The following is a 26,341-nucleotide window of genomic DNA, read 5'->3' as shown; positions in this document are numbered from 1 at the left end:
AACGTCAGTAGGACATATTTACTGAGAAAAATCATACACGACACACTTGCCTCCACTGAACGCATCCACACCCATTAATGTACAGCAAAAATCCACAAAACCTAACATTCTAGAAGTGGAACAAAATGAATAATATTTTTCAAATACAGTGCTTAAAAAAGTTTCACACTGCCCCCACAGCTTGCATACTTTGTTTTTAACCCATTTGTGGGCACATTTTTTGTAGCAACCCTGTAAAGTTAATTGTTTTGGTATCATTTTAGAAGTTTCAACTACATTTAATTTTTGATTATTTTATTTTTGTGATTTAGGAGCAAACAAACTATAGTGGTAAGTATACTTCCCACTGTCTTTAGTAAGCTGTTATGAGTTACTGCTACATGTGAAAAATAGGAATTTTCTGTTTTTATTTGACTATCTATTTTACAATCCTAGAAACTTCATTCAACACTACTTAAAGAAACGAGCTGAGACAAGTCACAATAGCATATATTGCAGAATGAAGCAATGTGTTCTGTTGTAACAAGTGACAACAGCACTGATGTCATGACAAACAGACACCAGTTGTTTAGCATATTATCACAAAAGGTCAACCACATCCAGAGGAGGTACAACATTTTCCCAAGAGCATAGTAAAACAACTAAATTAGTGGTAAGTATGGTCAGCTGGTGGTAAGTACCTTTTCTGCAGTCCAAAAAACAAATTAATTTTGTGGTAAGTATATTCCCCTTGTATCATGGAAAAATTACTTTGGTAGTAAGCATACTTCCCAGTGGCCTTCAAAACAACATTATTTGGTGGCACATATATTTGCAACTGCTTCTGAAAGGAACAAGTGACATTTAATGACAATTAAAAGCTACATTTCATAACAGACAGAAAGTTCAGCTGGTGCAGCAAACTAACATCAGGTGCCAGGTGCATACAGAGCTCGTACGATGTGTTCTCAGGAATACAGTAAAGAAATACAGTTGATGGTAAGTACACTTCCCACATCCTGTGAAATGGTTAAATCAGGAACTTCTCTCACAATATATCGAGCGAGGTGGCACAGTGGTGAGCTCACTGGACTTACATTCAGGGCGACTAACAGTTAAAGTCCATGCATTACTCTCCTGTGGCAACCTGTTCATCTCAGAGTAGTCCTTTCAACCTACAGCCTCAATTATCTGCTGGATGTACTCCAATCTCTGTTTTCCTCTACAGTTTTTGCTCTCTACAGCTCCATCTAGTCCACCCAGACTTGGGATTCCTGAGCTTTCTCTAAATCAGTATAGGCAAATGCCGAGATGGTTTCTCTGAAAGGGCACAATAAATAGCCTTCCCATCCTTGAAACAATCAGAGTTTGTGCTCAGACACTAAAGACCTCAATGTTTATGGGACATTAAACACTTATCTTCCTTCATTTCTCCTTTCTCAATTTTCCTTAGTCCACCAGAAATCACTAAGTACAACTGACTGTGTAATGTAGGTGAAAGCGAACCTGCACTCTCATTTACTTTAGCAGAGTGCACTGTGTCTCCATTCGTTAATGGGGCAGTGTGACTCACATGGGCAGTACAGTCTGTCAACCTGCTGCAAAGAGTCACTTAAGGCTTTTACTGGTCATGAGAGATATACTTAGCAGTAGCTGTGTTTCTTTACTGCATTTATGGGAATACATTGAACCACTTCTACGTGCTCCTGGAAACCAGTGATAGTCCGCTGCACCAGTTTACTTTCTTTTTGTTATGAAATATAGCTTTTAGTGCTGTGAGAAATATACAGCCCACCAAATAACAGTGTTTTAATGGCTCTTGGAAAATATGCTTCCCATCAAAATAGTTTCTCAGAATGGTTTGGGAAGTACACCTACTGTATTTACCCGAATCTAAGCCGCACTCGAATCTAAGCCGCACCTGAAAAATGAGACTCGAAATCAAGGAAAAAAAATTTTCCCGAATCTAAGCAGCACTTGAAATTTGTGACTCGAAGTTCAAGGGGGAGAAACGTTTTAGACAACATCTCCAAACCGAAACAAAGTTGGTCCATTGCAATATGAGACAATTTAGGTCGAATGAATGACAATACAGCTACAGTAGTTTGGTGCGTGTGGTAAACTTAGCAGTTAAGCTTTACCACGTAGTCATTGCTCTGCGTCAGGCTCTCCGTCCGTATTTATACTAGAGAGCCTTTTTCACGCGCTTCGTCTGGTTGGAATTGATTGCTTATTTTTCTTTGATCTGATAAGTGCCGTTCTCTTTGTTATAGGTGTTTCCGTCACTCTAAGCTCAAAATGCATTATAGTACTGTGCCATGCATTGTTTGTCGCATTCTGATTATGCGTGTTTACGGCCTGTCGCCGCTCGCGGGATGGCTTGCTTTTGCGCACGCTACAGCCGCTTACAATTTAAAAAAAAAAAAAAGAGAGAGAGGAATCGTCTCATCAGCGAAACAATGGCAAGAGACTGCTATTTGTTGTTACTTACACTGCCACTTTCTTTGATAATGATCAACAAGAACCATTTAATAGACTGCATATGATAGATGTTCCAAACGAAAGTTTAGCGAAAAACTTTCTCCGTTTGAAAATTTTTGCAGACGCCTCTTTAGTGCATTACATTCCGCACAGAAATTAAAGCCATCTTAGGTTTAAAAATCTAGTCAGTTGCCGAGCATCATTTCTGACTGTATCACTATTCAGCATAGGAATAATACGAATATAAACATGACATGATATATATATTCTTCCGCGTTTGCTGTTGTCTCACTCTAGTTTCGTAGTTTATTAGGAAGACAGGATTTAAATGAGATAGCAGGAAACACGTAGGAATACATGGCAAAATGTTTACATTCGTATTATTCTTATGGTGAAGAGAATACTGCATGTGATTCACAATTCATAAAAGTTGCTATTAACAACCATCTCTTGTCACAGGTAGGACAAAAATTCAGAACGTAGACTTGGCCATATTGACAAACATCCCAAACAGTCTTCCAGTTGGATTTTCGTAGTTCATTGAAAGGCTGCAACATTCGGAGATGAAGAATATGGAATTTGTATTTACTTCATTGGATAAAGAATGAAAATGCAGTGGTCGAAACTCGGGGCAGAGAAAAAAACTCTGTTTTTTTTTAGTTTGTTTACTGACGCATAGGTTTTGGCGCCAGTATTTATCTTTGTGCCTGAAAAGCATGCCTGTGTAGTGCTACATATATTCAACGGCAGAAGTTAGTTGTGGCGGCACCTACCAACATTTTTCAGAACTTCCGCTTACTTTGCACTTGATTCTAAGCCGCACGCGGTGTTTTGGATTACAAAAACTGGAAAAAAGTGCAGCTTAGATTCGAGTAAATACGGTATTACTCAATTATGTCTTTTGTGAATCTCGGGAAGTGTACTTGCCAACCACTTAGTGGTTTTACAAAGCTTTTGGGAATATATATTACCATCTGTAGATGTACCTGGTATCTTGTGATAGTACACTGTACCAGATGCATAAAAATTGCTACAACAAACAGTTTTTGTTTATTGTCAGATCACTACTATCATCACTTGTGTAGTTGGAAAAAAGAATTGCCTCATTTTCACAGAGGAAAATAGCAGCTCACAAAAGGGCTCTAGGAGAAATACACTACCACTACAGTTTTTGTCCTAAACCACAAAAATAAAATTACAAAAATAAATAAATAAACAAACTGATCACATGTCCAATATAACATCAGAAAATTTGACTTTGCAAAGGGATTACAGCGTTAATGCTTAAAGACTGCCCAAGCATTGTTACTTTACAGTAAGAATGTTTGTCAGCATGGAAAGTTACCACACAATTGGCAAACGCTACAGCGGCATCATATGAACATTCCACAGCCTTTGCAGTAACAAAATGTTAAAAATCAGCACTACAGAGATTGCTCAGAGCCAACAACAACTGACGACTGCTAACTTCAAATTATAGCTGACAGGTAGTACCTCAGGAACTTACTGTAACTGCACTGTGACTTTTTTTGCAGATAATGGGGAGAGCTGTGTTGACTCACACGGTACACAACCATCTCGACACATTCAGTGGGGTCTCTAGGTGTCCATTATGTACTACAGTACAAACCCCCGAGGAATGTAGTGCACAAAGAATCGTGGTGTACCTGGAAACCGGTGGATGGAAAGCGACATTCTTTTTGAGGAGCACTAGTGAGAAAATTTAGAGAAATGGCTGTTGACGCTGACTGCAGAACAATCTACTGCGACTAATGTACATTCCATGTAAGGGCCATGAAGACAAGTTTAGAGAGATTAGGGCTCATTCAGAGGCATATAGACAAGTCATTTTGCCCTCACTCTGTTTGTAGTGCAACAGGAAAGGAAATTACTATTGGTGATACAGGGTGTCCTCCAGCGGAATTTGGATCAGTGGTATTGTATTCCTTTCACAATATGTGAAGCAATTCTTTGATACCTGATGATCCTTGTAGAAGGGTGTGGAAATGGCCAGGTACCAATGCATGTCTCAAGTGTGAAGACCCACAGATTCAGCACATAGTTGAGTCAGTCTGGTTTTGGTCTGGTGTCACCTATGGATATCAAATGCCTCTAATAACTAGTAAGTATAATTTGAGAGCTGTGCAGTACCAGAACTGAATCCTCCAACCTACTGTCTAGCCAACATAATGTCAAAATTTCAGCAATGGGTTTCTCGACAAATAGTGCACTATGGCATAGGTCCTGTTCTTAGCATGCATTTATTGTAATTTCCTGCTTAATGCAAAGTCCTAGGCAATTGGATAAAAGCACGGTAATTCCTGTATATAAGAAGAGTAAAACAATGGACCCACAACATTACAAACCAATATCCTTCTGCTTCTGTTCACAAATCAGCACAGATTTAGAAATCACCATTCGTGTGAAACTCAACTTGCCCCTTTCTCACAAGATATCCTGCAAATCATGGATGAAGGGAACAGGCTGATTCCACATTGTTATTTCCAGAAAGTGTTTGCCACAGTGCGCCACTGCAGACTGTTGATGAAGGTCTGAAATTACAGATTAGGTTTCAAGATATGTGAATGGCTCGAGATGACTTCTTGTGTAGTAGAAGCCAGAATGTCGTCCTTGATGGTGAGTGTTCATCAGAGGCAGGGGTATTGGGGTTATTCTCAGGAGTGCCCCGGGGAAGTATGATAGGACCACTCTCATTCTCTATACAGGGTGTTACAAAAAGGTACGGCCAAACTTTCAGGAAACATTCCTCACACACAAATAAAGAAAATACGTTATGTGGACATGTGTCCGGAAATGCTTAATTTCCATGTTAGAGCTCATTTTAGTTTCGTCAGTATGTACTGTACTTCCTCGATTCACCACCAGTTGGCCCAATTGAAGGAAGGTAATGTTGACTTCGGTGCTTGTGCTAACATGTGACTCATTGCTCTACAGTAATAGCATCAAGCACATCAATACGTAGCATCAACAGGTTAGTGTTCATCAGGAACGTGGTTTTGCAGTCAGTACAATGTTTACAAATGCAGAGTTGGCAGATGCCCATTTGATGTATGGATTAGCACTGGGCAATAGCCATGGCGCGGTACGTTTGTATCGAGACAAATTTCCAGAACGAAGGTGTCCCGACAGGAAGACGTTCAAAGAAATTGATCGGCGTCTTAGGGAGCACGGAACATTCCAGCCTATGACTAAGCGACTGGGGAAGACCTAGAACGACAAGGACACCTGCAATGGATGAGGCAATTCTTCGTGCAGTTGACGATAATCCTAATGTCAGTGTCAGAGAAGCTACTGCTGTACAAGGTAACGTTGACCACGTCACTGTATGGAGAGTGCTACGGGAGAACCAGTAGTTTCCGTACCATGTACAGCGTGTGCAGGCACTATCAGCAGCTGATTGGCCTCCATGGGTACACTTGTGCGAATGGTTCTCCAATATTGTGTCAATCCTCATTACAGTGCAAATGTTCTCTTTACGGATGAGGTTTCATTCCAACGTGATCAAATTGTAAATTTTCACAGTCAACATGAGTGGGCTGACGAGAATCTGCACGCAATTGTGCAATCACGTCATCGACACATATTTTCTGTGAACGTTTGGGCAGGCATTGTTGGTGATGTCTTGATTGGGCCCCATGTTCTTCCACCTACGCTCTATGGAGCATGTTATCATGATTTCATACCTGTGCTGCTAGAACACATGCCTTTACAAGTACAACACAACATGTGGTTCATGCACGATGGAGCTCCTGCACATTTCAGTCGAAGTGTTCGTACGCTTCTCAACAACAGATTCGGTGACCGATGGATTGGTAGACGCAGACCAATACCATGGCCTCCACGCACTCACAACCTCAACCCTCTTGACTTTCATTTATGGGGGCATTTAAATGCTCTTGTCTACGCAACCCCGGTACCAAATGTAGAGACTGTTCGTGCTCATATTGTGGAAGGCTGTGATACAATACACCATTCTCCAGGGCTGCATCAGTGCATCAGGGATTCCATGGGACGGAGGGTGGATGCATGTATCCTCGCTAACGGAGGACATTTTGAACATTTCCTGTAACAAAGTGTTTGAAGTCATGCTGGTACATTCTGTTGCTGTGTGTTTCCATTCCATGATTAATGTGATTTGAAGAAAAGTAATAAAATAAGCTCTAACATGGAAAGTAAGCGTTTTCGGACACATGTCCACATAACATATTTTCTTTCTTTGTGTGTGAGGAATGTTTCCTGAAAGTTTGGCTGTACCTTTTTGTAACATCCTGTTTAGACTGGTGGTCCAAAACATTATGACCTGCTTAATAGCTTGTCTGTCCATCTTTGGGACAAAATACATCACTGATTCTGCATATCAGGGATCAGACAGCTTGTTGTTAGGTTTGAGGAGGTATGAAGCATTAGATGTCAACACACAGGTCTTAAAATTCACGGAAATAACATATCACTGATTTGCATACGTGGTAATGATGCTCGATAGCGATCCAGATGGGTTCTTTAGGATTACATCAAGCAAATTTGGCCACCAAGACATCAACATGACGTCACTATAATGCTTTTTCAAACCTCTGTAGCATGATTCTGGCTCTGAGACACAGACATTTACACTGCTGAAAGATGACATCGCTGTCGGGGAAGACATCGAGCATGAAGGGACATAGGTGATTCACAGCTGCCAGCATGTCTTCGATTACTACATGCAAGTGCAGGAGAATGTCTCCCAAGCATAACGCTGCTCCCACCAGCCGGCATCCGTGGTGTGCTGCACATTTGGAGCTGTCATTCACCTCAATGATGGTTTTTGTGGAGACACCTATCAACCTAGTGTACCAAAAATGGGATTCACCCAAAGAGCCAACATTTCCATTGATTGATGGTTTAATCCGAATGGTCCTGCGCCCACTGCAATCACAACTGATGATGTTGTTGGGTAGACATGTGAACATGTAGGAGTGGTCTGCTGCGGAGCTCCGTGTTCCAGAATTTACAATGAACAGTGTGCTATGGAACACTTGTGCGTGCACCAGCATTGTTCTCTTTCAGCAGAGTTGCTACAAATCACCATCTATCCCACATTGCAGCCAGACATGCCTCCAAACCCCAAGTACTGTGAAGAGTCATGGATGTCTAACCATTTAGCACCTAGTGATAGATAGCTCATGAACATTTGGCCAGCACTGCCGCTTTTGAGATGTGTGTCACAGGCTCAGCATAATAATAATCTGCCATTTATCAAATCACTTATCTCAACTGATTTCCCCATTTGCAGCCCATATCTTCCTTAAAGTGAGCCCCCATCTGTGTCTGCTCTATTTACATATTTTTGTTACTGCATTACATGCCCGCAATGCCACCAGGCAGCATCCAACTCGCAGTGGGCAGTGGTCATAATGTTTTGGCTAAGTGTACATTAAGGATCTGACAGCCAACGTGGCCAGCACTATGAGGCTGTTTGCTGATGACGCTATTGTGTATGAGCAAATGTCGCCATTGAGTGACTATAGGAGGATATAAGATGACTTAGACAAAATTTGTGATTGGTGAGATGAATGGAAGCTTACTGTAAATATAAAAAAAAATGTAGGTTAATGCAGATGAGAAGGAAAAAAAATCCCATGATGTTTGAATACAGCATCAGTAGTATGCTGCTTGACAGTCATGTCAATTAAATACCTAGGCATAATGTCCCAAAGCAGTAAGACATGAAATAAGCAAAATTGGTTGTAGGGAAGGCAAATGGCCAAATTGGTTTACTGCAAGAATTTTAGGAAAGTGTAGCTTATCTGTAAAGGACACAACACTAGTGTGACCCATTCTTTAGCATTGCTTGAGTGTTTGGGATCTGCATGACACTGGATTAAAGGAAGACATTGAAACAATTCAGAGATTTGTCACCAGTAAGTTTGACCAGCACATAAGTATTATAGAGATGCTTCATGAACTCAAATAGTAACCCCTGGAGGGAAGATGATATTCTTTTCACAAAACACCATTAAACTATTTAGGTACCTCGTACTTGAAGCTGACTTTAGGTCGATCCTACAGCGACCAATTTACAATTCATGTAAAGGCCACAAAGACAAGAGAAATTAGGGCTTGTACAGAGGCATATAGACTATCATTTTTCCTAGCACTATTTGTCAGTGGAACAGGGCAAGAAATTACTAAGGTGGCTTGTGGGGTATGTACGTAATTTTAATCAGCATGATAGATACATTTTTGTATATGTTTACTTTCAAGGAACTTTGTTGTGCTGTTCTTTTTTAATAAAAACAAATACAAAGCTCGTGTGGGGTATGTACACAATTTTAATCAGCATGATGGATACATTTTTGTACATGTTTACTTTCAAGGAACTTTGTTGTGCTGTTCTTTTTTAATAAAAACAAATACGAAGCTCGTGCTTATTCACTCCATTCCTGGCTGATGAAAGTATCTATTGGAATTATCATCTTTCTCATGTTCCCAGTACCTTGGAAACTCTCTGTCAATTGTATTTCTTTTTATTTGGCATTTATGGTGTGGACATCTTGGAATTCACGAGCATCTATTCTGTTATCAGAAACATTACATTCTCTTCAGACCATTCTGCTGCTCAAAGATCTTGAGTTGAAGACAAAAGTTCACTGATGAAACACCAGAATTTAGCTCTTTCTCTCCTGCTCTCACCAATGCAGAGATGATGGAGACTTCGTTTGACAGTTCATCGAAAGACTGATAATGGGCAGAACATGAGTGAACACCTGTGAATGCTAACCAAATGCAACATAATGGTGTCTGCTTGTGCTCAGCTACTGTTCAGAGCCACAGAGAATTCTTGTTCATTTGTGTCCGCTCCAGTGAAAAATGAGTTTCAGACCTGCAGTCCAGTCTTTTAAGTTTAGCAGGCAGATGGATCAGTCATGTTTTGGGCCAGTATGGTATACAGATGTCTGACACATCTCATTTCTAATGAGGCTATTTGAGGGCTATGCAATATGATGATAGGATCCTCGAACCTACTGTCCTGTCATATAGTCGACATTTGGATGATCATTGGTTGTGTTTCAAGATGACAATGCACAAGTACACCATGGGATACGAATGATGGAGGAAATCAAAGTCAAAATGAGGGCAGCTCAGTCTGTATTATTGTAAAATATTAGGAGAGAGAGAGTCATGGACATGATATGCGAGTTGAGATGGTAATCACAAAAAGAAATACTTTTTTGCTGTGGCAAGATCTTTTCACAAAATTCCAGTCTCCAACTTCATCCTCCAAATGCAAAAACACTTTCATTTTCATAGCACTCACCTTCATAGGGAAAAATGATCGTTATAATAAAACACAACAAATCAGAGATCACACAGAGCAATTTAAGTGTTCCTTTTCCCCACACATTGTTCAAGAGTGGAACGGTAGAGAAACAGTATGAAAGTGGTTTGATAAATCCTCTGTCAGGCACTGAGTTGTGAAATGCAGAGTAGTCATATAGATGCAGACATTTCATATCCCATAAGCACGGTGGTTGTGGTGGTCTAGTGGGTAGCGCACTAGACTCCAATCAGGATGTCCTGGGCTCGATTCCCCATAAAACATATAAGGTGGGGATTTTTCCTTGTTCCAGTGACTCCTGGATGGCCCCAGGTGGCACCAATCTGCTATCAGATGACTCCTGGGGATGTCTCCCAGGGGTAAAAGGAAGCTGGGGTGATAGGCCATAACCCTCTCCCTCCTATTGCCACGGTGACCAAAGGCTGCACCCTACCTGCTGCCAGGACAACAGCCCAGTCACTGCCTGCCATCATAGACCTTACTTTAACTTTTATGTTGTATGCATCTGAACAATTACTTTAACACAGAACAAATACGGAAATGAACAAGACCAGAATAATTAACATATTCTGTTGGATTTTCTGTTGCGGCTCTATCATAAATTAAACAACAACAGGAAGACATCTTCAATCAATTTTCTAAAATTCATGACATAAAAGTATTGTATAAATCATTAAAACTCTACTGTACTCTATCGAAATTGTAATACTCCTGGGTAGATGCCAACGTTAGCATGCAGCTAGAGCCAGTGTGGACATGGTTTTTAGGCTGTTGTCCACATCCGACTAGATGAATAGCAGACTGGTATGCACACCCCACATCAGTTACATGATCCTCAAACATTTTGAAAACATTCTCACACTTTCACACATGATAATATTAGATACATACAGATACAGGGCACATAACTTTCATCCTGGTGTGGGTTGGAAGGGGGGGGAGGGGAGGGGGGGAGGTGGCATGGAAAGGGCATCTGGCCACAATTTACCACTAATACTGCCAAATCCACATTAACATGCTGAGACTGTGATAGCAGGGGATAATGACTAAGAAAAAGAAAAAGTAAAATGTATCAAAGTTGTGAGGTAAAAGTCTGTGCCCACTGCCAGAAGAAAATTCACTCCAGATTTAATGTTGCAACAGTGCATATGGAGTACATGAAATGATCACATTTACAGATCAATACTGCAAATGCTTCTCAGCTAACATGTATCGACCCGTGCCAAAACACACACATTAGTATGTGGTGTAGCCCTCACTGGTGACAATGCAGGCACTGACTACGGCATTCAATCGATAGTACAGATGGCAAAAACTGTCCTGAGATAAATTATGTCACACATGCTCAATCTGTTCAGATAGTTATGTAAGAGTTGTTGGTTGACAAGTTGCACGAGTCACTTCTCATCCCATGTTCCCACATGTGCTCAGTTGGAGACAAACTCGTAGAACATGCTGGCCCGGGAAGTCACTGCTCATCTTTCGGAGAACACTGAGTTTCGTGGGCAGCGTGTGGGTCAGCACTATACCGTTGGAACAGTACATTACCTTCCAGTTGCAAGAATGCAAAAATAACAGGTGTAACATCATTCTGCATGTACCAAGTGCAGAAACACCACAGACGAATGAGAGTTGTAGTTTATCGCACCCCAGACCGTAAGGCCTGGGGTGGGGCCACTGTATCTTGGACGAATGCACTCTACAAGAGAGTGCTCACCAGATTTATGTCATTTGCTGATACGACCATCACTTGTGTGTGAGCAGAATCTGCTTTCATCACTTACGACCATGGCGTGCCATGCCATCCTCAAAGAGATCCTCTGATGGCACCACTCGAGCCATGCATGTCAGTGCTGAGGCACGATTGGAAGACGGGATAGATGTGTGCACGTCCGTAACACAACTGGCAATAACTGCTTTGCAACAGTTTGTGTTGACACATCTGGGGCTCACAAGACCTTTTATCTGTGCTGTGGTAGCCGTACAATCTGCAACTGCTGCCCTTTCAGTACAACAATCCTAGTAAGCATCTGTGCTGTGTGGATGTCCAGAACCTCTACTACGTGTGTGAGAATGTTCACGTGACTACTGATACTAGCAACGTTGCATAACTGACGCAGCACGTCCAACCTGTGTGGCAATTCCCCCAAAAGGACCATCCTGCCACTCGGAAGCCCACAATTTGACCCCTTTTTAAACTCACTCGTTGGCTATAAGAATCACGAGTGTGCCTTCCTGGCATGGTTGCCTGCTTGCTTCACATGTCTGCATCACACTGGCTGTGAGCATTTCCTATTAAAGGGTAGACACATATAGCACTCTGATAGCTATGCCATTACACTATCTGTTGGCGGATGACACTGAAACCATTGCCAGTACATCTACTATTCCCAGGTGGCATGTGTTGTCATCAGAACAAAATTGACATTGTATTTCCAGGTGTACAATATAAGCTGTATCAGCAGAAACATGTTACTAAAAATATGCTAGCCTTACATTATTCTTGCACATTATCATTATCTTTGATGTTAATATGACAAGAAACATGAAAAATGCAATATCGAAAGTGAAGTTCATGGGAGAGATCTATGGACCGTTCAAAGTAAACTCTATTTAACTCAGTTTTGGAGAAAATAATCAGGACATGGGACAAAAGAGACAGATGGGTGAAGACTGAACCGTCGCCCTCCAAGTGCCGTGCCAAACAAAGACTGCACTCTGCGTGTAGTCAGATCATGTCACACACCACACCATGGCTTGCGGATTATCTATGCACATGTAGATAAAATGTCTGGCCTTTGCTGATGTTATAGCCATCATAACAAATAACAGAAAAGAAGACAAAAAAGCTCTACAAACTATTTATCAAATCTCAGTCAAAACGGGACTACAAATCTCACATGAAAAGAACTTGTACATTGACACAATGTAAAGAGACAGACACCCACTGGTAACAAAGTATGGAAAGATATCACATGAAGAAAGTTTCCAGTGCCTGGAAGAGATTACACAGAAAATGGGACTGAACTCAACATCCAATGAAAAAAGAATCACAAAACTACATAAGGTATTCAGACTTATATGGAACAATTATAACACAAGAAGTTTTTCCATCAATGCCAAATTAAGACACTGTAGTACAGTAGTTACCACAGGCCTTGTACACCTCAGAACAACAGCCATGAAGGGAAGAACAAAAATCATAGAGATGGAAAAACAGAAGGAAAGATCTACAGGCCAGTTCAGAGAGAGGGGATCTGGATAAACATATTGACAAAAGAACTGTACAAATACAAACAGAGGATTAAAAACAACACCAGGTAAAGAAGGGCAAGGTTCTAGAGACACATACAAATTATGCACAAAAACAGACTTACCAAGAATATTTTTTATATAGTTATGACTAATAAAGTGAAAACCAACTGGGTATAGGAAACCATGGAGGACCTCAAGAAACAAAACATCTCCACAGAAGACATCACAGACAGGAAAAAATACAGAGTAAAAAACTGGAAAACAGAAATTTCAGCAGATATTGAAAGAGAAGAAAACGGGGAAGAACAGTACAGAAGAGAGGAAGAGGAATCACAATGAATATATGAGAAGATTTTTAAAGACAAATGAAAGACACAGAAAAAAAGCCTTGAAAATTGATGGTGCTTTACTGCTCTCCTTAACGGGGTATTAATTAACAATAATTCAATATAATAATAATAACATTAATAATAATAATAATAACAATAACAATAATAATAATGACACTGTCTCTGTCTCAAGAAACTGATCTTCGAAGATCAGCTGAAGTTATCTCCCATGTCTTACTCTGACTCTGTCCATGTGAATAACAGTAAAATTTAGGCTTATTTGGGAAAACAGCATCAAAGAAATTGTTTATTACAAATGGAACAACAGTATTATAGATTGCACATGACAAAGACTTATTGTCACAAATTGACGTTATCACCACTCTTGATAAATCCTGTTAATACAGTACAATAAAAAATAACAACACCCGATAAATCTCTGTACACACGCCACATTACCACAAGTGAAAACTACATGGAGTGGAAACAGGGAGATACTACGATGCAAAATTGTTTCCATCTTATGACCTTTTTGTTGTTGCTGTGGTAGTCTGAAGATTGGTTTGCTGCAGCTCTCAATACTAATCTATCCTGTGCAAGCCTTATCACCTCCACCTCTACATATCTATTACAACACCCACCCGTTTAAACCTGCTAGTTGTCGTGAAGTCTTGATCTATTTCTACAGTTTTTATACCCCTTCCCTTCCAACACACACACACACACACACACACACACACACACACACACACACACACACACTAGCCACCAAGGAAGAGCCTACAGCTTTGATTCAACCCCCTCAGTCATACCTTCATACCTCCCTAACTATGCTTTGTTCGATACTCCATCTTCCACAATCGCAACGAATTCCTCCATCCTCCATGAGATATATACATCCTAAACACCAATCCTGTAAAACTGTTGTCAACCTTTCTGCCACAACTCTTAGCCCTGCAGAAGTATTGGTATTTTCTAAAGGCCTCACCTTTAGCCCAAAACCTAAATTCAAGTGTGCTGGACTTGTAAAGGACCTTCTTTCCTTACCTAATCTCTGCAGCTGAAATTTCTTCAATGTGCATTAGGAAGGTATGAGGGTATGACTGGAAGAGGGGGAGGGGGGGGGGGGTTGAATCAAAGCTGTAGGCTCTTCCTTGGTGGCTAGTGTGGGTGTGTTGGAAGGGAAGGGGTATAAAACTGTTGAAATAGATCAAGACTATGCTCCAGACTGAACGCTGAAAGGCATAATCAGTCTTCAATGATGATGATGATGCATCCCACTAATAACAGCCAACAAAAACCTCACATAGAACCTTGCTTAAAACAGTTCCAGCCTCCCTCCCACCCTGAACCTCCCATTCCAGCCAGTCATCTCTTGGTTATCTTTCAGGAATTCGTCACTTCTAACCCGGCCTTACTTTCCTTTCCTAAATCCTCCCTAATGAGACCAACATCACTCCTATCTAACACACAGCTACCCATATCCTGAAAATCAATCAGTGCCTTATCATCTTTCCCACAGATAAAAGCTTCATCACAGTGTTCATGAATCACAGTGACTATGTGGCTGAGAGTCTTCACCAACTTTCTAACACCTCTGCTTACAAACCTTACAACCATGATCACATCCTAGAATTCCAACAAGACTCCAGCAGCTTTCCAAGACCTTAAGTCCATCCCATAACCTGACTCCTGGATCTATCTCCCTCCTCATACCACTCCTTCCTTTTTACCTATTCGCCAAACTACACAAACCCAACTACACAGGTCTCTCCACTTGTCCAACAGTGGCTGGGTACAATCCTCCCACTGAACATCACATGCAAACCATTGTCTGTAACCTCCCATCCTACAGTGAAGACAATGTTCACTTCCTTCACCGCCTTTCTGCAGTTCCTGTTTTGCTACCACATGACTCCTTGCTGGTTACTATGGATGCAACATCATTTTACAACATCCCCCATGCCCGTGGCCTCACTTTGCAAACATCCTCCTGATACCAAACCCACCACCTCTTTCCTAATCCCCTTACCCAATCACATCCTGACCCACAATTATTTCACTTTTGAAGACCAAGTCACAGGGTGAAATGCCTAAAGCTCTCACCACAAGTATGAAGTGCTATTGATTTGCGGCTATGACAGAATGGATTGGTAGTCAGGGACTCATTATTGTTACCCAATCAACAGATTGTAAAAATCCTTTCTTGTGCAGATGTACACTTTTTAAATGAAACTGTGCTTACTGACATTAACAAACTAAAAATATGGTAAATCAGAATGTCAGTGGGGTTTGTTGCAGGATTCTAGTACAAGTTGTCAATGAGATACAGTATTTTTAAAAGTTTCCACACCAATACTAGTTTGTGCCACTCAATCTGGGTAGTTACTAGGTATGATGTTGTTTGCTTACAGTGCGTTTGTGTGTGTGTGGGTAGTTGCTAGGTATGATGTTGTTTGCTTACAGTGTGTTTGAGTGTGTGGGTAGTTGCTAGGTATGATGTTGTTTGCTTACAGTGTGTTTATGTGTGTGTTCCTCAAGTGCATTGTGACTTGCAAGTCAGTAAGTGTGTGACAGTCCAATCAGTAGGTCGTGAGTGGACGATGGGATTTACCAACGCAGAAAAAGGTGACATGCTCATGGTGTATGGAGAGTGTACGAAGAATGCAGTTCATTCTTGTACAGTATATGCGGCAATAAATCCCAATAAATGTCAAGCATCTCAGCAATCATTTATCAACCTCTTCAACCAGTTATGTGGAAGTCATAGCCTAACTCTTAGCAACATAACAGATGAAACAAGTAGTTGATCCACATGTTACCTCTTGCACAATCGCATGTGGAAATGGCATTAATCGGGCAAGTGTCCTATGCATTCTCCATTGATACAGGTTTATCCCTTTCTATAAAGAGCTGCATGGAATTGATCAAGAGAATTGTGTTAACTTCCATACATGGGCATTAAGACAGGATACTCCAGATGTATCATGTATCTTGTTTAGTGGTGAAGGAAATTTTAACAATCGTGGCCTGGTAAAGTGCTGAAATAAGCACAATTGGTCTGTTAAAAATTCTCTTTGGCTGTGGCAGGTGGAATGTCAGCATCCTTGGAGTGTAAACGTATGGTGTGGGGTAGTGAACCATCAGCTCATAGGCCCGTTTTTTTTAGAAAGAACACTGGATGCGCACAAGTATCACAGCCTCCTAACAAATCATCTTCCACGGATGCTAGAAGAGATTCCTCTGCAGACTAGGAGCAACTTGTGGTACCAATACGATGGCTGTACAACCCACAGTGCACGAAGTACAACATGGCTTCACAAACTGTTTGCAAATCATTAGATTGGATGCAGAGGACCTGTATCTCGGTTGACCCATTCGCCAAATTTCATGCCTGCAGACTTTTTTTCTATGGGGAAAGCTGAAAGACTGTCTACAAGGGCATACCAACTTCATCTGATGATATGCAATGATGTATTACTGCAGCCTGTTGGATTGCTCCTGCTGAAATACTGGTATGTGTGCAGCAGTCTTTCCATACCAGAATGGGAGCATATACTGGTGCTGCCAGTGGTCATTTTGAACACAGCCTGTGATGGTCAATTGTCTCATTACTGGTCACAATCCACATAACTAGTGTATGGACTTGGACTGTTCTTTGGTGTGTGCTACCGCAGCTAATGTACAAGTGTTGGCGTGGGAACTTTACAGCTAATGTACAAGTGTTGGCGTGGGACCTTTTCAAAATATGATATCTCGTGAATGGCTCACACTAGACTCCTGCAACAAACACCACTGATAGACTAATTTACCCTACTTTTAGTTAATACCGATAGGCATAGTTTCATTTAAAAAAGTTTATGATTGCACAAAAAATGCACTTTCTAATATCACTACAACCTGTTGGTTGGTTACTAGCATAAGCCCCCAACTACCAATCCATCCTGTGAAAACCACACATCAATAGCACTTTCCAATTCTGCAATGTTTGTGGTGCAGGTTTTAAGTGATTATCCCTGTATAAACAAATCTGTAGTACTGCCATGGGTACTCACATGGTGCCATCCTATGCCAGCTTTTGTATCGGCCATCAGGAGAAGTCCTTCCTATCCAGTAAACACCTAAAACCCATTGTCTGATTCAGAGTAATTGAGACATTTTCATGATCTGGACTCATGGTATAGACTGCTTCTTCCATAACCTAAAAACCTACTCCCAAGTCATCTTAACCTGATTATTCTCAACTCAATGCACCATATCACTAGACATTGATATCCATAAATACATGTCAAGTGGACCAACCACCAACAGTACCTCCCTCCACTTTGACAGCCGTCACCCATTCCATGTCAAAAAGTCTCTTCCATACAGCCTTGTCACACGTGGACTCACTATCCCCAGTGGAAAGCAGGAGTTGTCTAAATATGGCAATAGCACTACCAGAGCCACAGTATCCTATCCGTCTCATTCATAAATAGATCTCCCGTGCCATTTCCTCATCTCACACCTGTAACCCTGTTAACCAGACAATGGTCAGCACTCATCTAATCACCCAGGCCTTGAAAAGCTCAACCACATCCTTCACTGGGGCTTTGGCTATCTCAGATGGGGTATACTGTACTCAAGATACTACCCACTTCCTGCAAAGTAGTGTTCCACTGCCCGCACAATCTAGAGAACATCCTTGTCCGCCCCTAATCCTGTGAGTGACCCAGGTGCAAGACCTGTCCCACAAATCCACCCACCACCTCCTACAGCAGTCCAGTCGCAGGCATCTCCCACCATATAAAAGGCACGATCATGTGCAAAAGCAACCTGTTAAAAATCAGCTATGCTGCAATTACCATACAATTTTCCATGTAGGGATGACAAGTAACCAACTGTTCACTTGCAGTAATGTCTAGCACCAAACTGTGGCAAACCACAGACTTGACATTGCAGTTGCCAAGAGGCTGTACACCACTTCAACAACTGCTTCACTAGACATACCATTTGGATATTCCCTTCCAGTGCAAGTTTCTCTGAACTACGCAGGTGGAAATTGTCTCTCCAGCACATCTAGTGCCATCCACCTGACCTAAACCTCTGCTAATTTGTTTCCCACTGTATCACTTTACCTTTTCCCTTCTCTCTTCTGTACCCACCAATATTTTCCCATTCAGACCATGTACTGTCTTCTCCAATCACTCTGTCCCCCCCCCCCCCCCCCCCCCACCCCACACCCCGTGCAGCTACTGCGGGTGTGTACATTTGGCTGTTTGTGTGGTTTCCAAACTAAACCATGTGCATTTTAGATATGTTAGATCCATACACTTTACCTGAAACTAATTCTCTGAGGTACTGAGACTACTGCTTCCTGGCTCAGGGTTTCTATTTTCACCTAACACAGAAGTATTGTCTACAAACAAAAGTGTATGGGACAGGATATTTACCAGTGAATCATTCACACTGGACACCAAAAAGACTGTTGTGTGGCATGTAGACAACCCCCGAGATGGTCCACCAAGGCAGTGTGACTGCAGGAGCATACAGCAAAAACTCTACACAAAAGATGGTCCAGCACTTCTCAGAGCTTACAGTCAAAAATTATCAGGCAAGGTGTCCATATTATGAAAATTAACGTAGGATTAACAAGTGACAAATGCAGTTACCAAAGCAAATTAGATGATGAGCATGCCATCAGTATTATAGCTCTATAGGAAATGCATTTAGGTGATAATTCAGCAGCTACATGCAAGATTACGCAATATAAAGCAATATCAATACTCCTCTCAATTGTTAGGTGCTACCACAATAAATGAAAAAAGAAACAGCTCTTGGATTATGCTGGCTTAAGCTGTCAGAAAATTAGTGATGTAGAAGTAATTAGGATAAAACTCAAAGGCCTGGTTATTACATCAGTCCACAAATCACCTAACGGAAAGTGTCTGACACTAGTCTTACACACAGCAACTAGACAGCACGTATATGTTTAAGATTTTAATTCCAAAACAAAACCCGGAGATACATAAATAGAGACAAAAATAGAGAACCATTGTTCGAATGGATCAACACACGAGAAATTATCTAAGTTTGATGCCAAGGAATTTAAAACGTTTTGGGCAGGCAGATGGAAACTGATACAAAACCTGACCCATCCATCTTTTCCACTGATGAGAACAAATTACCACTGAATCACTCAATAGTAGTACTGAAACATTTTTCAAGGAGTGTACATTGGCTCACAAAAGTTATCATTGGTGCTGAAATATCAGTTACAAAATACATTGATAAACCCACATGGAAATTTGAAAAAGCTAACTTGACACAATACACCCAGGAAGTGGAGAGCAACCCACACTGGACACCTCAAAAGGCAGAACATTGGGAATTATTGTAGATGTAGCTAAATGGAATATCTGAAGGGAAGTAACAAAATAATGTGTACTAGGATGGGACAAACCTGCCCAAGTCCTCTACAAAGGATACCAAGGGTCTAAATAATGTTTTGATAACATTTTGTATTTGAAAATATTTGTGTGTATAAATTGTTCATGTTGATGTAAATTTGACAATTTAAGAAATGGTCATGCGTAGGAACAATGTAAGAAATAAGCGTTATGTAAAAGCCAGTGTGCTTTTGTTTGAAACGAAAATAGCTGTGGGGAGTGGAAAAGGTGCGAAAGGCGAATTGGCGTGCTACCTTGAGCAAGTGTGGGAAGTAAGTCACACAGTCTGTAGGCAGCAGTGATTGAGGTAACTCCTTTGTGGAGCAGAAGCTTTGCCTGCAGATTTTCATAAAAAGCCTCGGTTGAAGACTGCAAACAGCTTACAGCATAGCTGCGAGTTGTTGAGCTACTGTATGTAAAACTGAATGAAGCCAAGAAGAGAAATTGAGCCCATACAGCAAGAAACTTGCAGGCCATAGTGTGGGTAGTGTAGCCGTCATAACTGTTCGCCACACCCAAGCCTACAGCCCCCAGATAAGATTTTTTTCTATTTTTACCTTTGTACAGCATGAACCATTAATTTAAACTGTGATTTAATAATCATTCTTGAACTTTACGGAAACTGGCTCACCCTGTCATTTCATCCTAATCATACATCTGTATAGGGTTCCTTCCTGGTGTTTGATTAATCTGAGTGTCCTGTTTTACAGACTTATGAAGTGCCAAGTTAATATAAAGAGGAACCATTTAAATTGCTTTAGTGTAAATAATAAAAATGTTTTCTTAACTATTGCAAAGTGTTATAGTTTGCTTACATAAAATTCAATCAGAGTGAAGTGCCAAGTTAATATAAAGAGGCACCATTTAAATTGCTTTAGTGTAAATAATAAAAATGTTTTCTTAACTATTGCAAAGTGTTATAGTTTGCTTACATAAAATTCAATCAGAGTGAAGCCAAGTTACTAGAACCTGTTAGATGGCTATACAGAATTAGTTCAAAGAATAATAGCTTTTGAAAGTAAATTTCACCAAGAAAGAGGTTTTCTTTAAGTGAAATGTTCAGTTAAAAAGTGTGTGCTTTAGTGTCTAAGTATTTAAGTTTCTTGATTATGGAAAGTGCTTTTCTAAAGGTTGTTCCCCCCACTGCGGCTAATTTTTTTTACCTTCCTTGATGTTATCTACTGGGCTTTTTCTTTTTTAAAAACATAATGTATAAAGATGTAGCATATAATTGTTTAAGTGGGGTAATTTATTTGAAGAGCCAAACTAAACAGTAGCAAGAAAGTAGGCAAAATTCACATTTCTGCTTCTCCAATACTTCACTATTTCATTGCCAGGATAGGTTGGTGACCATTAAGTACATGTTTTAAACCACTAAATGAACTCGGAAATGAGTTGTCCTAGCTTCAGTATATTATTATTCATACTGTGTTTCTATCTAGCCACTGGGTAAGATCTTAGGAAAAGAAGTGAATAGTCCAATTTACTTATCCATTAGATGCAACACATGGTAAATCCTGTAAGAAGGATAACTCTATTGATTATCTTTCCCTATAAACAGGACTAACCTTCCATAGTGTATTTTATTTGGAAACTAAACTAAATTTTAGTAAGAGGGTTATACGTGGCAACATAGAGACATGGCTTCTGTTATTTACGTAAAAGCATACTAATATCATAATGGTAGTGTTATAAGGTCCTATTAATGTGTGGTCATGACATTTGTTAAATGTCTCACCACATTCCTATTGAAACTATTTACTCTTCTTGTAAATAACACTTATGACAATTTTATACAAATGTCCACTAAGACTTTGCTCGTCAACTTTCATTTAGGTAACAGCAATCTTTTAGATGTATTTAAATCAGTACTGTTAAGAAATACTGACTAGCTTTATTTTCAAGAATCTCAAGTTTAAGTTATACATACTGTTATCCTCCAATAAGAATCATTGGCCGATTCTTCATCTTTGACAGGTTCATCATGCCTGCAATGCAAAACATTATCTTTTGTTTTAACAGATGAAATCCAACTTTTAAATTTAATAAATGCTTATACAAACATAAAGTTTCTTCAAAAAATGTATTTATGACAACTTCCTGTCACAGATAATTTTCACTGAATGTTGCAAACCAGTTATATTGCTGATGAGAAGCAAATGTTGATCGTTTCCCTCTCTTCCTTCACCATCTCCTGTTTTGTTCACCTTGACATATTTCTACCAAAAAGACTACCCTAATGGATCCACTGCTTATATTTAACACACAGTAAATTCAGTTCAAATATTTCCTTAACACAGGATGTGCATTGACGAGCTTGAATTAATCAGAAAAATATAAACAGATACTAACCATTCCACAGCTCTTACAAAATACTTGCATTAAGTAATCATCAAAGCTACTTTTTGTACAGCAAGAGGACTAACAGTCAAAATGGTGCTACATGCTACAGGCAGTGCAATACAATTTATTTTACTCATTGCTACAGCAATAAATGTACTTATAAAAATATATATAAAAACAAAGATGAGGTGAGTTACCGAACAAAAGCGCTGGCAGGTCGATAGACACACAAACAAACACAAACACACACACAAAATTCAAGCTTTCGCAACAAACTGTTGCCTCATCAGGAAAGAGGGAAGGAGAGGGGAAGACGAAAGGAAGTGGGTTTTAAGGGAGAGGGTAAGGAGTCATTCCAATCCCGGGAGCGGAAAGACTTACCTTAGGGGGAAAAAAGGACAGGTATGTCTGCTTGTGTCTGTATGTGTGGATGGATATGTGCGTGTGTGCGAGGGATACCTGTCCTTTTTTCCCCCTAAGGTAAGTCTTTCCGCTCCCGGGATTGGAATGACTCCTTACCCTCTCCCTTAAAACCCACTTCCTTTCGTCTTCCCCTCTCCTTCCCTCTTTCCTGATGAGGCAACAGTTTGTTGCGAAAGCTTGAATTTTGTGTGTGTGTTTGTGTTTGTTTGTGTGTCTATCGACCTGCCAGCTCTTTTGTTCGGTAAGTCACCTCATCTTTGTTTTTATATATAATTTTTCCCACGTGGAATGTTTCCTTCCATTATACTTATAAAAATATTCAGACTTAGACTATAATCAAATACAGAGAGAGAAAATATTCTAACTAAAGAGATATAGCAGCCATAGGCAGAAACAAATTAAAAAACTGATACTAATCTTAGCTTTGAGGACCAAAAGTTTCTTCATCTGGAAAATGTAAAAAGAGAAATGAGACTGTTCAAGAATTAAGGATGAAATTCCAGGATCTTGGGTCAAGGAAGATGGATGGTTAAATGAATGAAAAAACTAGACTGGACATAATGAAATTCAGTTGCGAAAGAGCAGCAGATGATGTAATTTTAAATGCTGAGAAATAAGATCTCTTCAAGAGGAGCCACCAAAAGGTCAAATAAGTGAAGAACAAGCTGAAAATACCGGTAAATGGGCTAAAATGGCGGCAAATAGATAAAGGAAACAGAAAGGAAGTGCTGAAGAACAGGCAACCAAACAACAACAACAACAACAACAACAACAACAATAATAATGAAACTTCCTGGCAGATTAAAACTGTGTGCCCGACCGAGACTCGAACTCGGGACCTTTGCCTTTCGCGGGCAAGTGCTCTACCAACTGAGCTACCGAAGCACGACTCACGCCCGGTACTCACAGCTTTACTTCTGCCAGTACCTCGTCTCCTACCTTCCAAACTTTACAGAAGCTCTCCTGCGAACCTTGCAGAACTAGCACTCCTGAAAGAAAGGATATTGCGGAGACATGGCTTAGCCACAGCCTGGGGGATGTGGCTAAGCCATGTCTTATGCCTAATGATGAACTATAAGCTGGACAGAACAGAGGTTCCTCAAAGGAGCATTATTAGAAAATAATGGTTGCAATACAGGCTACAGATGGCTGGAAAATGAGAAGTAATGAGGAGATCTACAAAAATTTTGAAAAAATATCAGAAGTAATGGCTAAAAGAAGATTAATCTTTTTTTAGAGACCTCTACTGAATGAGTAGTTCTGGAAGAAGGAATCAATGATAGCATGGATTACAGAAATAAGAAAGAAACAACATCAAACAATCAGAAATAATAGAAAGAAACCTTTTTACAGATAAAATACTGAATTTAAAAGGATCATCACCTCTCTCAATAAGACCGTGAAAACCGGAAATAAATTTCATAAATATGATATTGCGAAGCTCAAAATCAATCAAAACGTATTGGAACAATGCCACCAGTAACTGACAGTTGAATCCCATAAATGGGCAGACATTGCCTCCATGATCCAACAAGCAGCTAATACTACAATCCTGACAGCTAAAAAGAGGAATCATACATGGTGGAATGAGGTTTGTGGTGAGCCGGTGGCCCAAACAGCAAGTGCATGGAAAAAGTGGAACTCTACCAGGAGACCTGATGATTTTGATGTATTCCATGAAGTTCGAAAATATGCAGCCAGAACTCTACGAGGGGCTAAGCAACTGCGTGAGAAACAACAGTTAGAACAGATCGATCAGCGTTTCCAGATAAACAATGTCAGAGACTTCTATCAGACGTTCAAATCAAACTTGAAAGGATACCAAGCCCCTAGTTTTTGTATTAGAGACGGAAATGGAAAGCTGAGTGTTGTGTACATAGTTCCGCGTATTCAACACGTACACAAATTTCCCACTAGAGTGCGCCCCGCTAAGCACAACAGCGCAGGCGCAGCACTCGTCCATCTCCGCACTACGAGATGGCGCTGCCATAGTGACGGACCAAATTCTGCTTCCGCTGATCCGCGTATTAATATGTAACGCAGCCAATGAGATTGCTGCTAACATAGAACACTTTCTCCTCGCGCATCACACTCGCGCAGTGATACATGAACGTGCGAGGTATTATAACGAGTGTAAAGACCTTCGATCAGTCAGTCTGCATTTGTCTGCACCAGTCTGCATTAGTCTGTACCAGTCTGCATTAGTCTGTACCAGTCTATACGAGTTCTACAATTGTCTGTACCAGTCCATAGTCAAGATCCAGTCTGCGCCTAATAAGATTACCATATTCCTGTACATAGCCATGAAGATAAATGTATAGAGACTTTTGTCAAGTATCCGAGATATATGTGAGAATAAGATTAACGTACCAATACCAAACGAACTTCAGATTGTCAATTGTAAATAGCATCCAGAACCAAGTTAAGTAGTTTTTTATATTTGTTATTATTTTAATAAATGTATGCAAAAATTAAACAAGTTCTGTTTAAAGTTGGTCACCGTCAATCTGCTACTATAAGCGTGCAAGTGGCATTTCTATCGTCTGACCTAATGGCAGAAGATAAACATGCCATGATAAGACCACGAGACATATTGCTGACACTCACTTACTTCGTTAGAGCAACAAGTCAAATAATCTGATGGTGTGTGTACTGAAGGTCTTACAGTACGCACACCACACTCAGCCTGACCAACAAAGAAAACTGCAAGATCATGTCTCGTTACTTTGAAAACCTACTTAATTGTGTTAAACCGAAAGAAAAATTCCCTGTATGTGCCCCAATCCACAAACTACCCCTCATCTCCATCTAGTAAAGAGGAGACCAAAGAGATCATCAACAACTTTAAGAATAATAAGGCAGCTGGAGAGGATTCAATAGTGGTGGAACTACTGAAGCTGGCAAATAATGAAACTCTAGATATACTAGTCCAACTTTTTGAGGAGATCTGGAGAGCTGGGATGATACCAACTGAATGGCAGTCAGCTATAATCCATCGTATACACAAAAAAGGTGATAAATAGAATGTCAATAACTATAAGGGTATCTCATTAGTATCTGTTCCATACAAGATTCTCTCCAAAGTGATACAGAATAGAATAGAAGATCATTGTAACCAACTGATTGGGGACTATCAAGCTGGTTTCCGAAAGGGCGATTCTTGCGCAGAACAGATCTTTAACCTGAAGAACATCATCAGGTACAAAAAAAATTGGAAAAATAACTATGTGGTCATGTTTGTTGATTTTCAGAAAGTATATGACTCCATTGACTGACAGGCATTAATGAATATTTTGGAAAAGTTTGGGGTGGATAATACATCAAGAAAGCTGATCAAACAAACTCTTACTAACACAGTGTCAAAAATTAAATTTATGGGTGAGGTATCTGAACCCTTTACAATCAGAACGGACATAAGACGAGGAGATGGACTATCCCTCTCCTTTTCAATTGTGTCTTGGAAAAGGTCATTCAAGAGTGGAGAAAGTTATTAGCCCAAGGAGAAACAAATGAAGAGTGGTTCAGACTTGGTCCTAAGAACAAAGGGGTGTGCATTGACTGCCTAGATTTTGCGGCTGACCTGGCCATTTTTGCTAACAACATAGAGTCAGCAGTCAACAAGATAAATAGGCTGTCAGAAATTGCTGAAAAAAGTTAGACTCCAGATCTCTATTCAAAAAACAGAATATATGACGAACATCTGTGATGCACCCGAATGGATGATAACCAACCTGGAAAAAAATCGGATGAGTTAAGAATTTCAG

General features: G+C 40.3%; 1 pseudogene; it reads right to left on the bottom strand.

The window, feature by feature from the left end:
- The window catches only part of LOC124583213, a 122,095-nt pseudogene that overhangs the window by 35,725 nt on the left and 60,029 nt on the right, over nucleotides 1-26,341 (bottom strand).

This window comes from Schistocerca americana, unplaced genomic scaffold (assembly GCF_021461395.2).
Source record: "Schistocerca americana isolate TAMUIC-IGC-003095 unplaced genomic scaffold, iqSchAmer2.1 HiC_scaffold_45, whole genome shotgun sequence".
Taxonomy (NCBI): domain Eukaryota; kingdom Metazoa; phylum Arthropoda; class Insecta; order Orthoptera; family Acrididae; genus Schistocerca; species Schistocerca americana.
Note: the sequence above shows the minus strand (reverse complement) of the source record. Positions and strands in the feature narration are given on the sequence as shown.